Below are 12,265 nucleotides of genomic sequence, written 5' to 3' on the forward strand. Positions count from 1 at the left end.
CTAGAGAAACCTCAAAGAGATACCACCAGCTAGGAATATGAGAATATAATCTATACAACTCGATCTTTGATTGGTCCTTAGCGTGGCTCGAGGATGTGTATCTCCCACAAAACAACGATTAAAAGCTCTAAAACTTGTTTTAAATTACCATATTGCCAAACTCTCTGCTAGGGAATGTTGTTTTAGTTCTATAAGTGTAACGTCCTACCTGGTGCCTGGTGTCCTAATGGATGACGGCAGCCAAACCTCAAGGAAACCTCTGTCAGCTGGCAGTAGTAATAGCCAAGCAGATGTCCAGCGAAGGTTAAGGGTTGCTCCTTGTGTCCCCTGGTGTATGGTGTTCTGGAATAATCCCTTGGAGAATGAGTCCATGCATGCTCCTTTTCTAGGTGTATCTGTGGGTACAAATGACAAATGCTGTAATAACTGCCCTCTAGTTGTCCCCTTCCACCCTCCTCAGACTGCACTCTCCTGCAATGTTAAACACCTGCATGAGTACAAGGTATTGGCAACGGCGCGCTGATCAACACCACCTCAATCTAGTCCAAAAACAACGGATAAAATCCCGAGCAAATTAACTGCAGTAGTTGCAGGTATGTCATTTCACCAAAATGCCTGGGGTAGCGGAAGTGACATCACACAATCCTTCCTGATGACACAGGAAGTGATGACATATGACCCCACCCCCAAGTGAGAATACAAGAAGCGTGTAATGTCAGTTGATCCCGCCCCAAAATAACATCTCAGGAAGTGATGGCACACAACCTTTCACCCCTTGACATCACATGAAGTAGCATCACATAGCATTGTCCTTCAGTAGACTAAGAGAAAAATGGTTACAATATCACTGTAATATTACATACACCCATCCCGATACTGTAGAGCAAGCCTTCAGTGTGAGTGGCAAACCTTGGGCCAGGTGTGATGCCCGACACGTCTCCTCTAACGGTTTATAACATTGGGAGAGGTAAGAACAAACCCCACTCTGTATTCCTGGCAGAGTATTGCTGTATGTTTTTGCAAACACATTTTATGTGATACACTTTAAATTGTGCAACGGCCTATTTTAAAGGAATGGTTCGGTCAATTTTTTATTGCCCCTACGGGTCGGCCATGTGTTTTTAAGCCTAAGTCGCTAGATTTTAGAAAAATTTCCTATGGACCTTACCCGAGTTTTCGTCCTTTAAACGCACGCGAAAACAGGCACCAGGCAGCTGCCATTTTGTGATAATCCTATCATTTCCCCCATCGCCCTGGCTGACCTGCTTTTGCGGCACTAAATCATATCCCCCGCCCCTGAGCCTGTCATCAGCAGAGGCGTACCGCCCATTTCAAAACGCCAAAGCACGTCTCGTGTCAACATTCGCTGCGCTTCAGCTAATGACGTGTCACCATGGAAATGGCAGGACGCCTCTTTCCTCAATAAGTATAAACAGACCGTTTCACAACACACAGCAGCAGATTTTCGATTCCATTCCTCTCTCTGTGTTACTTTGAGTATTCTGTGACTCGTTTCTGTGCTCTGGTCAGCTACCTTCGTTGCTTGTAGCCCGTGTGGACAGATACCAGTACCACCGCTATCAATTATTTTAGTTTGTGCAACACACAGTGGATACAATAATGCCCTACATGTACGAGTCCGAGTATATAGAGGAGGAACTACTGGAAAGGGAAACACGCGAAAACGATGGGGCTTCGGACAGCAGTTGGCAGAACCAATCAACGGATGAAGACACTGGACCTAGTCGCATGGGCGGTGTTTCCACCTGGTGCACATGCAATCGGTGCAAGCTAATGCCGACCGAGGAGGAGAACTGCTGCTGCTGTGAAAACTCGGGATGCGTGGCCTACATTTCGGAAGTCGAGCCACGACCGCAATGCATCACCGAGCTGCCAGACTTCAGGGCAGCACGCCTCACACGGTCCGTGTTGAGGATAATGATGGTGCTTATGCACGAACTTCGCGCAACTGTTCGTCCTCGTAATACGAGTAACGAGTAAGTATACTCTGCTTGTGATGCCACTACTATTTCATGGTCTTCTACTATATCCAAAATTACATATACATATCATTGTAACGCATGAACGTCGTTCAATAGTGTGCAGTGTCTAGATAGCATTTGTCCGAGCAGAATGCCATTAGTTACAAGAATTGTCATTGAGAACAAACGTTTATTAAAATTATCTTGGTCATTTAAAAACAGTTTGTTTCATTCCTTTTCACAGGTGGTACAGGCTGGTGGCCTATCGTTCCTTTACATGGTGGCTTCACGGGAGGCTTGGACACCGCGTTCGAAGAGTGATACCCGCCTGTGCCATTCGTGCCATAAGAGAAACATTCCCGACTGACAGCGGTCAGTACAGGGGATTTTCTCTCACTGTGCTGCAACCTGAACGTACAATGTGTAAACTTTTGTATTTTTGTGTCATCAAAATAAGCTACAAAATAAAACACCACATATATTTTAACAACGATTGTTTCGATTTTTTAAATCAATCAAGTGTGTCTCCATTCAAGGATGGATGTCAGACACCTGTGCTCGGAATGGGTGAAGTTCAGGTCGCTGTGAAGTGGGGTGGTCACTATCTAAGCTAACCAAATATATTATCAATAATGCATGCACTAAATAACACTTGTTCAAAGTCTTTCAGTCGGTTATGTCTCTATAAAAGTCACACATATATCAATACTATCAATGAACATTGGACTATACAGGCCTTAGGTCAAGGGTCTTGACCACTATAATACAGTGTTTGAAGTGTGGGTCTGTGCTCACAAGAATCTCCGATATGTGGCATTTGTTATTGATAGGCAACGATATACTGCAGTAGGGGTCTAATGTTAGTTGGGGATCTGCTAGGTGGCCATCATGGCGTGGTCAGTGGTCTGGCACATGAAGAGAATACCTTGCAGGGACACAGGGTCAGAATGGCAGTTATTTTCCACTGGTGACGGTGCGTGGGCAAGGACACGTTTGTGGAGATGAACGAGCCATGTGCATGGTTCAAGCCGGTTCACATGCAGGACCGTGATCTCAGAGAGTGATGTGTTACATTTATTAGCTGTTGCAAATACCTCTGGAGTTTTCCAGTCAGAGTGGGAACGAGGCTGTTGGCCATGTGCTCTGTGCGCTGTACTATCGAGGTCTGGTCACCAAAATGGAGTGGAAAGGGGGTACACAAATGGATGCCCCGTGTCCTTTAACATCACATAAGGGCAAGGGACGGGCGCAAACGGCCAAGGTGCCGAACAGCATGTACACTTCAAAAGGTATCCCACGCCCAGGGGCCATCGCTCACATGGCCTCCTCAGACCCCGTGTCTCCAGGCAGGCCTCCCCTGAGCAAGGCCACCCCCCTGCAATCCACATAAGTGTGTCTCCATTCAGCAGTCTTCCTGTGCCTTATCTGCACGCCCAGGCCCATCCATCCCCCTCTCTCTATCAAAGGCGGTTCGAACCTGGGGATGAGCGCTGGCATGGGGGGCTGTGAGGGTGCAAACGGCCATGGTGCCGAACAGAATGTACACTACAAAAGGTATCCCACGCCCAGGGGCCATCGCTCACATGGCCTCCTCAGACCCCGTGTCTCCAGGCAGGCCTCCCCTGAGGCAGGCCGCCCCCCTGCAATCCACATAAGTGTGTCTCCATTCAGCAGTCTTCCTGTGCCTTATCTGCACGCCCCAGGCCCATCCATCCCACCCCCTCTATCAAAGGAGGTTCGCACCCGGGGATGAGCGCTGGCATGGGGGGCTGTGACGGGCGCAAACGGCCAAGGTGCCGAACAGCATGTACACTTCAAAAGGTATCCCACGCCCAGGGGCCATCGCTCACATGGCCTCCTCAGACCCTGTGTCTCCAGGCAGGCCTCCCCTGAGGCAGGCCGCGCCCCTGCAATAAACGTAATACCACGACATACACACGTCATTCATTCACAAACACACCCCTGTTTCTAATACTTTATAAACCACTTGATATGTCTCATGAGAACATCTTTGTGCTTTGCAAGCCAACTCCTGAACCGTCTACCTGAGAAGCACTGAGATCTATGCAAATCTGCTCGTCGCCGTGCTATCTGTGACCGCTTCGAGCAAACTCGTCAGTGTGCTACCTGTGGCCATCTACCTGTTCTACTGCAACATACCGCTCGGCCTGCTGAATCCAACTGTTTGTTGGTGAAGGTAAGGCCATGTATCCTAGTCATATTTCGGTCATTTTTACATTTCAATCTATTTTCTATTACAGTACCCAACAGAGCTATGGTCATTGGTCTCATTGCTATTGACTTGAGTTTCAATTGTTATGCTATCAATAGATCTGTTTATTTTCATCTGTGTCAATTGTCATCGAATTGCATCCATCGGGGGTCCAGTCTATAATGTAAGAATGGTTCCTTTTCGTGCAAGACAAAACAGAAATTTCAGTAACTTATGCAACTACTAAGCCACACATGATGAACTGGTATAGTTCCGGCGACCAAAACCTACCTTGCATTGAGCATGGTATGGTTCATTTACTTTTTTATGACATTTTTATTCATCAAGGTTTTGTAATAATCTTGATATTTACTTTTCCGAATTTTCAACAATGCCTGCCTGTTCGATTAGCGGTTGCCCTTCGAAGACCCATGCTAAATCTGAAGGCACTACAATGCATGTATTCCCGAAAACTGTTGATCGAATAAGAGAATGGGTCAGACATTGCGGATATCCACTGGATGAGCTGGAAAGTAGGGTCCAACAAGTCTTTGAGGACAAGAGGGGTGATCGATACCGCATCTGCAGCCGGTACTTTCCTCGAACATGTCCACCACATCTTGGGTAACAAAGAAGAACGAACGGCGATCGACACGAATATTGCTTGCAAAAGCTATTCCCACTCTATTCATCCACAATCCGCCACTGGTGAGTCAAGTGTCCGTTTTTAGCTTTAGGCCTTGCAGTAGTGTGTAGGTAGCCGAATGGATTCATTGATATTTTAGGTGTTGTTTCCAATTTGTAATACTTTCAACATTGATATGAGTGTATAGCTTTTTGAATAATGACATTTATCAATATATTATTTTTAGATTTCATAACCCACAAACAAAATCTATATATGGGCACAGGGAACTGTGCTATATTGGGTATTACTCAAGTATTCTGTCTCCTTACATGGCAATTTTAAATATTGGCATTTCATTATCAAACAATAATTTACCTTTACAACTTCTTGACTATCTCTTGAATCTGAAGCAAGAACATTCTACTTCCGTCACGTGCTCGCAGTTATCAACCACTTCTAGCGCGTATCAGGTAATCATACTTGGCTCTTCCGCTACAGACTTGTTTTATGCATGTCAAGTAATAGTTTGTATGTATCGTGTGATTATTTTACCAATCGTTTGGTTTGTGCTTTCCAATTATTATACACCTTAGTTGTCGTCCCCTGGTGTTTGTTTTCAGTTATAATTAGTGTTATCCATACTAATGCAAGTACTGTCTTTCAGGGAGATGCTGAGGCGTCCACCACATTGACAACAGCCCTAGATGTTCTTCAGTAGCCCGAGGTATGGATACTGACAGCTCAACTGACCGTGATCATCAGGACTGGAACACTTGTCGTTTGATTGTTCTACACCATGTTTCAATTGTGGTTAGCCGTTGATATGTACCTGTGCGGTCGACTCCAAGCGTGTGTTGTGTTTTCAATATTGTAATCCTTACTAATGCAAATACTATGTTTCAGGCTGTTGTTGAATCGTCAACCCACGCACCTGATGCGGAGCCTGACATTCAAGTAATTCCGGTGGAAGCGGGACCATGCGGATACGAATTGGCGCAACAGCTTTCTGAAGTGCGCACCACATTGACACTAGCCCTAGATATTCTTCAGCAGCATGAGGTATGGATACTGACAGCTCCATCGAGCGTGATCATATAACGTGATTCCATTTGCTATACTTTCTTCCCTATTAACGCAAGTACTGTGTTTCAGGGAGATGATGGAGCTTCCACTACAATCACAAGATCACATTTAGATGATGCAGATGTAAAGACATCGGAGAAATAAGTCGATTAAATCTGATAATTTTTAAATATTCCTTGATTCTTTTAGATAATGCAACATTTGTGGTTATCTCTTTATATGTACCTGTGCCGTCGACCCCAAGTGTGTGTTATGTTTACGATATTGAAAACCATACTAACGCAAGTACTGTGTTTCAGGGAGTTGCTGATGCCTCCTCTTCAATACAATCATTTGTGGCAGTCCATGTAGAGCCAGAGGTATGTATACTGACATCTCCATCGAACTAGGTCATCAGAGCTCGAATACTTGTCGTTTGATTGTTCCACACAATGTTTAAATCGTGTTTGGCTATTGAGATGTACATGTGTGTTTGTCCTCATGTGCGTTTTACGCTACTAATATTTTGATACACAGTAATGAAAATACTATGTTTCAGGGAGTCGATGGAGCCTCATTCCGTGCTGTCTATGCGGATACAGAAAATATAATCGTTGCAGCGCAAGAGGAAGGGGAGACATGCGGATACGTATCAGAGCAACAGCGTGCAGATGTTGAAGGTCGAGTCAAAAAAGTTGTAAAGAAAAGAAACCAAAATAAGGTTAGTTACAAACAGTTAGTAACTTTTATTAAAAATTTTGTGCTGGGGACTATTTTATGTTTTTTTCCAGTCAATTGTACTATACTTTATCTTGTGTTTAAACTGAACATCCCTTTTCCAATCTGTCCTCTAGTTAACCGTGGGTCTACGAACTATACATACATAGACAGTGAAGCGAATGAGAGATGTTGCTTGCCAGACCATTTACACTATGGAGGAACTATTAATTCAGACGCGGCGTGTTGAGACTCGGGATGCTCATGTCCAATGGCCAGAACATGAAATGAATGTGTCCGGAGAATCCAGCAAAGTTTTATTGGACCATTGCTACAGTATGACCGCACCACCACAACAACATGATACTGGAAGTATTGAAGATAGCTCTGAAGTAGTCGCAGATCAATTCACACAATCTACACCCGCCAAAAAATTGCCACCAAAAAAGCTGTCGACATTGTTGTGTTCTCCCATCAATGTTGAAGTAACAGATGTTGAAATGACAGAGAATGAACCAGCATCAGCATTCACCGACGCATCAGAACTTGATAGCAGCGATATTTCTTTCAAATGTGGTGATATGTCCTCAACGTCACAGGCCGAATCAACTTTGACGCAGGATGATAGTCTAATGAAAGAGGGCAAATACATAGTATTCGACAGTTGTTTGATGGATATTATAAGTATGCTGAAATGTGGGCATTCCGTCAGAGGGAAAGTATGTGGGAAGCCATTGATTCATGTGACTCGTCAAAAACAAGGCAGTAACGTCACAATACATGCCGCCTGTAGATTACATCATACGTTCTCATGGTCTGCACAACCGATGCTGGGGAAACTGCCAGCAGGCAATCTACTGTGTGCAGCTGCATCACTTTTTAGTGGCTCCAGTTTTAGAAAGTTAGAGTCTTTCTTTCAGTTTGTGGGACTCAATTTCATTTAAAAAACGCAGTACTACAAATACCAACATGATTATCTGTTTCTGGCCATTAGTGATGCTTGGAAAATTGAACAATTGTCTCTAGCAAGTACATTCGAAGGAAAACGATTCAGGCTAGCTGGCGATGGACAGTGCGACAGCCCAGGATTTTCTGCCAAGTACTGCACCTACCACTTTCAGGACATGGATAGTAAGAATATTGTGAGTTTGGTGGTCGTGCAGGTAACACAATGTACATCCTCATTGGCCATGGAGAAACTAGGATTTATAAAATCAGTGGAATATCTACAATCGAGGGGAATGCACATCGACCTCATAGCCACGGACAGACACGTTTCAATTGCCAAGACAATGAGAGAGCGGTTCCCACATATTAAACATCAATTTGACGTATGGCATCTCGCTAAATCAATCAATAAGAAAATCTCGGCTGCAGGGAAAAAAAAAGGTTTGGAAAGTATTTCAGAGTGGTCCCAGTCTATCAGCAACCATCTTTTGGTGGAGCTCCAAAACTTGTCAAGGGTCAGTAGAAATACTACTTGAAAAATGGCGGTCACTGATGCGCCACTGTACCAACGTGCACCGCTGGTCAGAAAACCTACATTTCCACCAATGCGAACATGGCCCTTTATCCCCAGTGGAGGCACGGAAGAAGAAGTGGTTGAATCCATCTTCACCGACACACAAAGCCATTGAGAAGATTGTTTTCGATAAAACTCTATCAAGAGATTTGAGGGGACTGACAGAATTCTGTCACACCGGAGGTTTGGAGGTGTTCCACAATATGTGTCTAAAGTACAGGCCAAAGTGCTTGCATTTCAGCATACAGGGCATGAGACATAGGACTCTACTTGCCGTCTTGGCCCATAACGAGAATCTCGGCCGTGAACAATCTAGGACTAAGGGTAATGTAAGGATGCCTCGCTACACTAAGGCCTTTTCAAAAAGAAGTAAGCAATGGGTGATCAAACCAGTCTATGAGGAAATGGAGTTCGACTTTGTCAAAAGCCTTATTGTTGCTGTATTGGAGAAGCACAGATATGGAATTTTGAACGTTTCTGTGCAGAGCACTGATCCATTGCCACCCAACATTGCCACTGTGCCATGTCCACCCAAAGGAGAGCTGGATGTGAAGTACAAATCCCGGTTTAAATGATTGTAATACGATTGTCTTTTTGTAAATACATTTTATTGTACAGTGTGCAGACAAAGTACGCTAACCCTAACCCCTACCTTTACCATCCTGGGTGCGAACTACCTGGGTGTCATCTTTGAATTCTCTCTCTATTCACCTCATATTGCTGACCTTGTCTATTTGTGTATGTATATATTTTTGTTGATGTAACTAATTTTCACAATCTCTTATAAATGCTGGGCACTGTTAACCGAGGGGAGGCTTGCGTATTGCAAATAATAAAACAAACAAACAATAAATCTCACTTTCAAATAAACTGCTCGGGTACTTTATACTTTCACCTGACCTTCCCCAAAAAATTAAAAGTCTCAATAGTTATGGTTCTTTGGGGCTTCAAAGCTCGCAGACAACGAGGACAAAATTGGGGCCTTAGAACGCGCCAAGCAAGCCGTTGCAGATGAGAGAGAAGCCAGTTCGCATTTGCACATTGAGGCGCACTACATAGATGGATTCGAAACTCCAAGTTCTCACAGATGGCTTTACTACGGAATGTTGCAAAGAAAGAATGTATGCTAATTTCTAGTGAAGGTCAGCGGCTTTGATTTTCAGCTCGCGCCCTGAAGAGGCCCACAACTCGCACTGGCAGTATAAGGTTCTATTGTTTTTTGACCTTGAGAGACAGGGACCATGCAGAAAGAACTTCATTTGAAGGGGGTTTGGGGGGTGCAATAACCTTTGAGAAAATAAGGCAGAAAATTCTTAAACTAGACCGAGTTTCATGTTAGTTCAGTATACAAAAAATCGTTGCCAAGAGCACAGTGGGAGTTACGGACTGCATTACGTAGAGACACAATGGAAATTGCAAATATAATGTAAGTAACTCTTTAGACGCTTTTATACCGGAATGAAGAATTAATGAATGGATGCATGAATAAATCAATGAATGAAGAGCTTTGAAAAGGTTTGTGGGATCGTCCTTGTAGCGGGCACATGGGCATGCAGGTCCACATTCCACACGCATGTAGACAAAAAGTACTTTCTCATTGTGTACCAACCTCGATTTATTTAGTTAGTTTTCGCATTGATTTTAGAGCCGAACATACTCCATTGCACTATACTTGAAAGCAAATAGTTTCAGCTCGGTCGTAATAAATAAAATGAATAATATTAATAAAGATCGGCTGGCGAGACTAATTATAAATTTTATGTTTTCAAAATCGGTACATACTCCCGTTTTGCCCCTGCCACCAGTTTCAGACACCGGCAGACGGTTTCTTCAGCCGCCAGCTGCAGCTTAATGTAAACAACTTCACCATTCTGATGATCTTATGGGACGATCGCCAAGGGCCCATATGCCCTTACGCGGTACTAGCGGCTAGAAGCAACATATCAACCTTTACGCTGGCCTAGTGCCTACTTGATGGAACAGCCGTGCAGTTCAACGTGCGACAAAAGTGCCTCTTTGAACGAAAACCAAAACCCTGTGTACCATAAAGGAACAGCGCGTGACTCACGATAACATTTTAAGGATTGCGGATAGAGATAAAAGAAAATAAATGACTTTAGGAGTTCATATGTCAATTGCTGAATATTCTATAAACATTTAATGTCAAATAAATGTACTTTACCAAATTTACTGTGTTGCTGTTTGATTTTAAAGTACAGTTTCATATTCCGAATTGTGGCATGCTGTGTTGTGAGCTGATCTGTGTTGGTTTCCGGGTTCTGTGTGAAGTCGCGTAGAAGACGACAGGGCGCGTTTGCCTACGCAGCACAGTAATGTCACGGAGAGAGGCGGGGAATATGAATGTTTTGATAATGTCAGGCTCAGGGGCGGGGGATATGATTTAGTGCTGCAAAAGCAGGTCAGCCAGGGCGATGGGGGAAATGATAGGATTGTCACAAAATGGCAGCTCGCTTGTTCCTGTTTTCGCGTGCAATTAATGGACGAAAACTCAGGTAAGGTCCATAGGAAATTTTTCTAAAATCAAGCAACTTCGGCTTAAAAACACATGGCCGACCCGTAGGGGCAATAAAAAATTTTGACCGAACCATTCCTTTAATGTGGTATGCTGAAATGTGCATTCAGTTGTTTCCTCTCGCACCGTGCTAAAAGCAGATGAAATCAAATGGAGAAGTTTCTGCAGACATGCTCTCAACGGGAGCTTGATGTCAATATTAATAAACTCTGATTTTCCACATTGAATGAAACTTGTGCATATTTCTATTTCGGATAAGGTCATTTCCTGTGACTCACCACTGCGTATGCCAGCCCCATCCCCCCCACACACTTTTTATTTTAGGACTCAAGCCATAGGAACCACAATGGGAGATTAGGAATAGGGAAGAAGGAATATTAGTAATGCTAAAAGTAATGTGCTTTCCATAGATACTGGCAATGTTCAAAGGACATTAGACACTTTGAAAGAGGAAGTTGTCCTCAGATGATATTATCGTTAAAAGAAGTGTGCGGTCCAGGGATATTAGTAATGGAAGAAGAAGTGTGCCTCTGTGGATATTAGCATTATCAGCAATTTGAAGAACTGTTTGTGGTGGTTAAAAAGCTATTGTTCCACATGGATGGCAACCAGTAGGTATGGGTCACACAGAAAGAAGAGGACCAGAGAGAGGAGGGAGCGGGCTAGCAGCGACTGAGTGGTTCAGATGTCGGCAAACCGCTCAATCAGAACCATGCTTTTTAGCAGCGTAAAGTAACTGCAGACCATACATAGAGGAGCAGGAACCAGAGTGTTTTCAAGACTGGTAAAGTAACTGGCACACTACCTTGAGCAGTTGCAACCAGGGTGTTTTCAAGACTGGTAAAGTAAACGGCGCACTAACTAGAGCAATTGGAACCAGGGTGTTTTCAAGACTGGTAAAGTAACCGGCACACTACCTTGAACAGTTGGAACCATGATGTTTTCAAGACTGGTAAAGTAACCGGCACACTACCTTGAGCAGTTGGAACCAGAGTGTTTTCAAGACTGGTAAAGTAACCGGCACACTACCTAGAGCAGTTGGAACCAGAGTGTTTTCAAGACTGGTAAAGTAACCGGCACACTACCTTGAGCAGTTGGAACCATGGTGTTTTCAAGACTACTAAAGTAACCCTACACAACCTGGAGCAGGTGGATACAGGGTGTTTTCAAGACTGGTAAAGTAACCGGCACACTACCTAGAGCAGTTGGAACCAGGGTGTTTTCAAGACTGGTAAAGTAACCGGCACACTACCTTGAGCAGTTGAAACCAAGGTGTTTTCAAGACTGGTAAAGTAACTGGCACACTACCTAGAGCAGGTGGAGACAGAGTGTTATCAAGACTGGTAAATTAACTGGCCCAATGCCTGGAGCAGTTGGAACCAGAGTGTTTTCCAGGCTGGTAAAGTAACCGGGACACAACCTAGAGCATTTGGAACCAGGGTGTTTTAATTGCTGGTAAAATAACCGGCACACAGCCTACAGCAGTTGGAACAAGGGTGTTTTCAAGGCTGGTAAAGTAACTGCGGACAATACCTAGAGGAACAGGAACTTCTGTAAGTAAAGTGATCAGTCTCTCGTCCCCAGTTCTTTGGCTCATGATGTTCCACCA

The 12,265-nt window shown here is 44.1% G+C and overlaps 1 protein-coding gene across 8 annotated transcripts in view; it reads right to left on the reverse strand.

Annotated features, from left to right (window-relative positions):
• The window catches only part of LZTS3 (leucine zipper tumor suppressor family member 3), a 945,160-nt gene that overhangs the window by 704,418 nt on the left and 228,477 nt on the right, over positions 1-12,265 (reverse strand). For 5 of the 8 annotated variants that reach the window (XM_069632235.1, XM_069632240.1, XM_069632233.1 and 2 more), the window contains exon 2: positions 209-395. The exons of the other annotated variants lie outside the window; for them this stretch is intronic. The gene's annotated coding sequence lies outside the window, so the exon portion shown is untranslated. The remainder of the gene's footprint in view (positions 1-208; positions 396-12,265) is intronic. 8 annotated transcript variants of the gene reach the window in all.

The sequence above is a fragment of the Ambystoma mexicanum genome, chromosome 6q (assembly GCF_040938575.1).
Source record: "Ambystoma mexicanum isolate Mex_15411 chromosome 6q, UKY_AmexF1_1, whole genome shotgun sequence".
NCBI lineage: Eukaryota > Metazoa > Chordata > Amphibia > Caudata > Ambystomatidae > Ambystoma > Ambystoma mexicanum.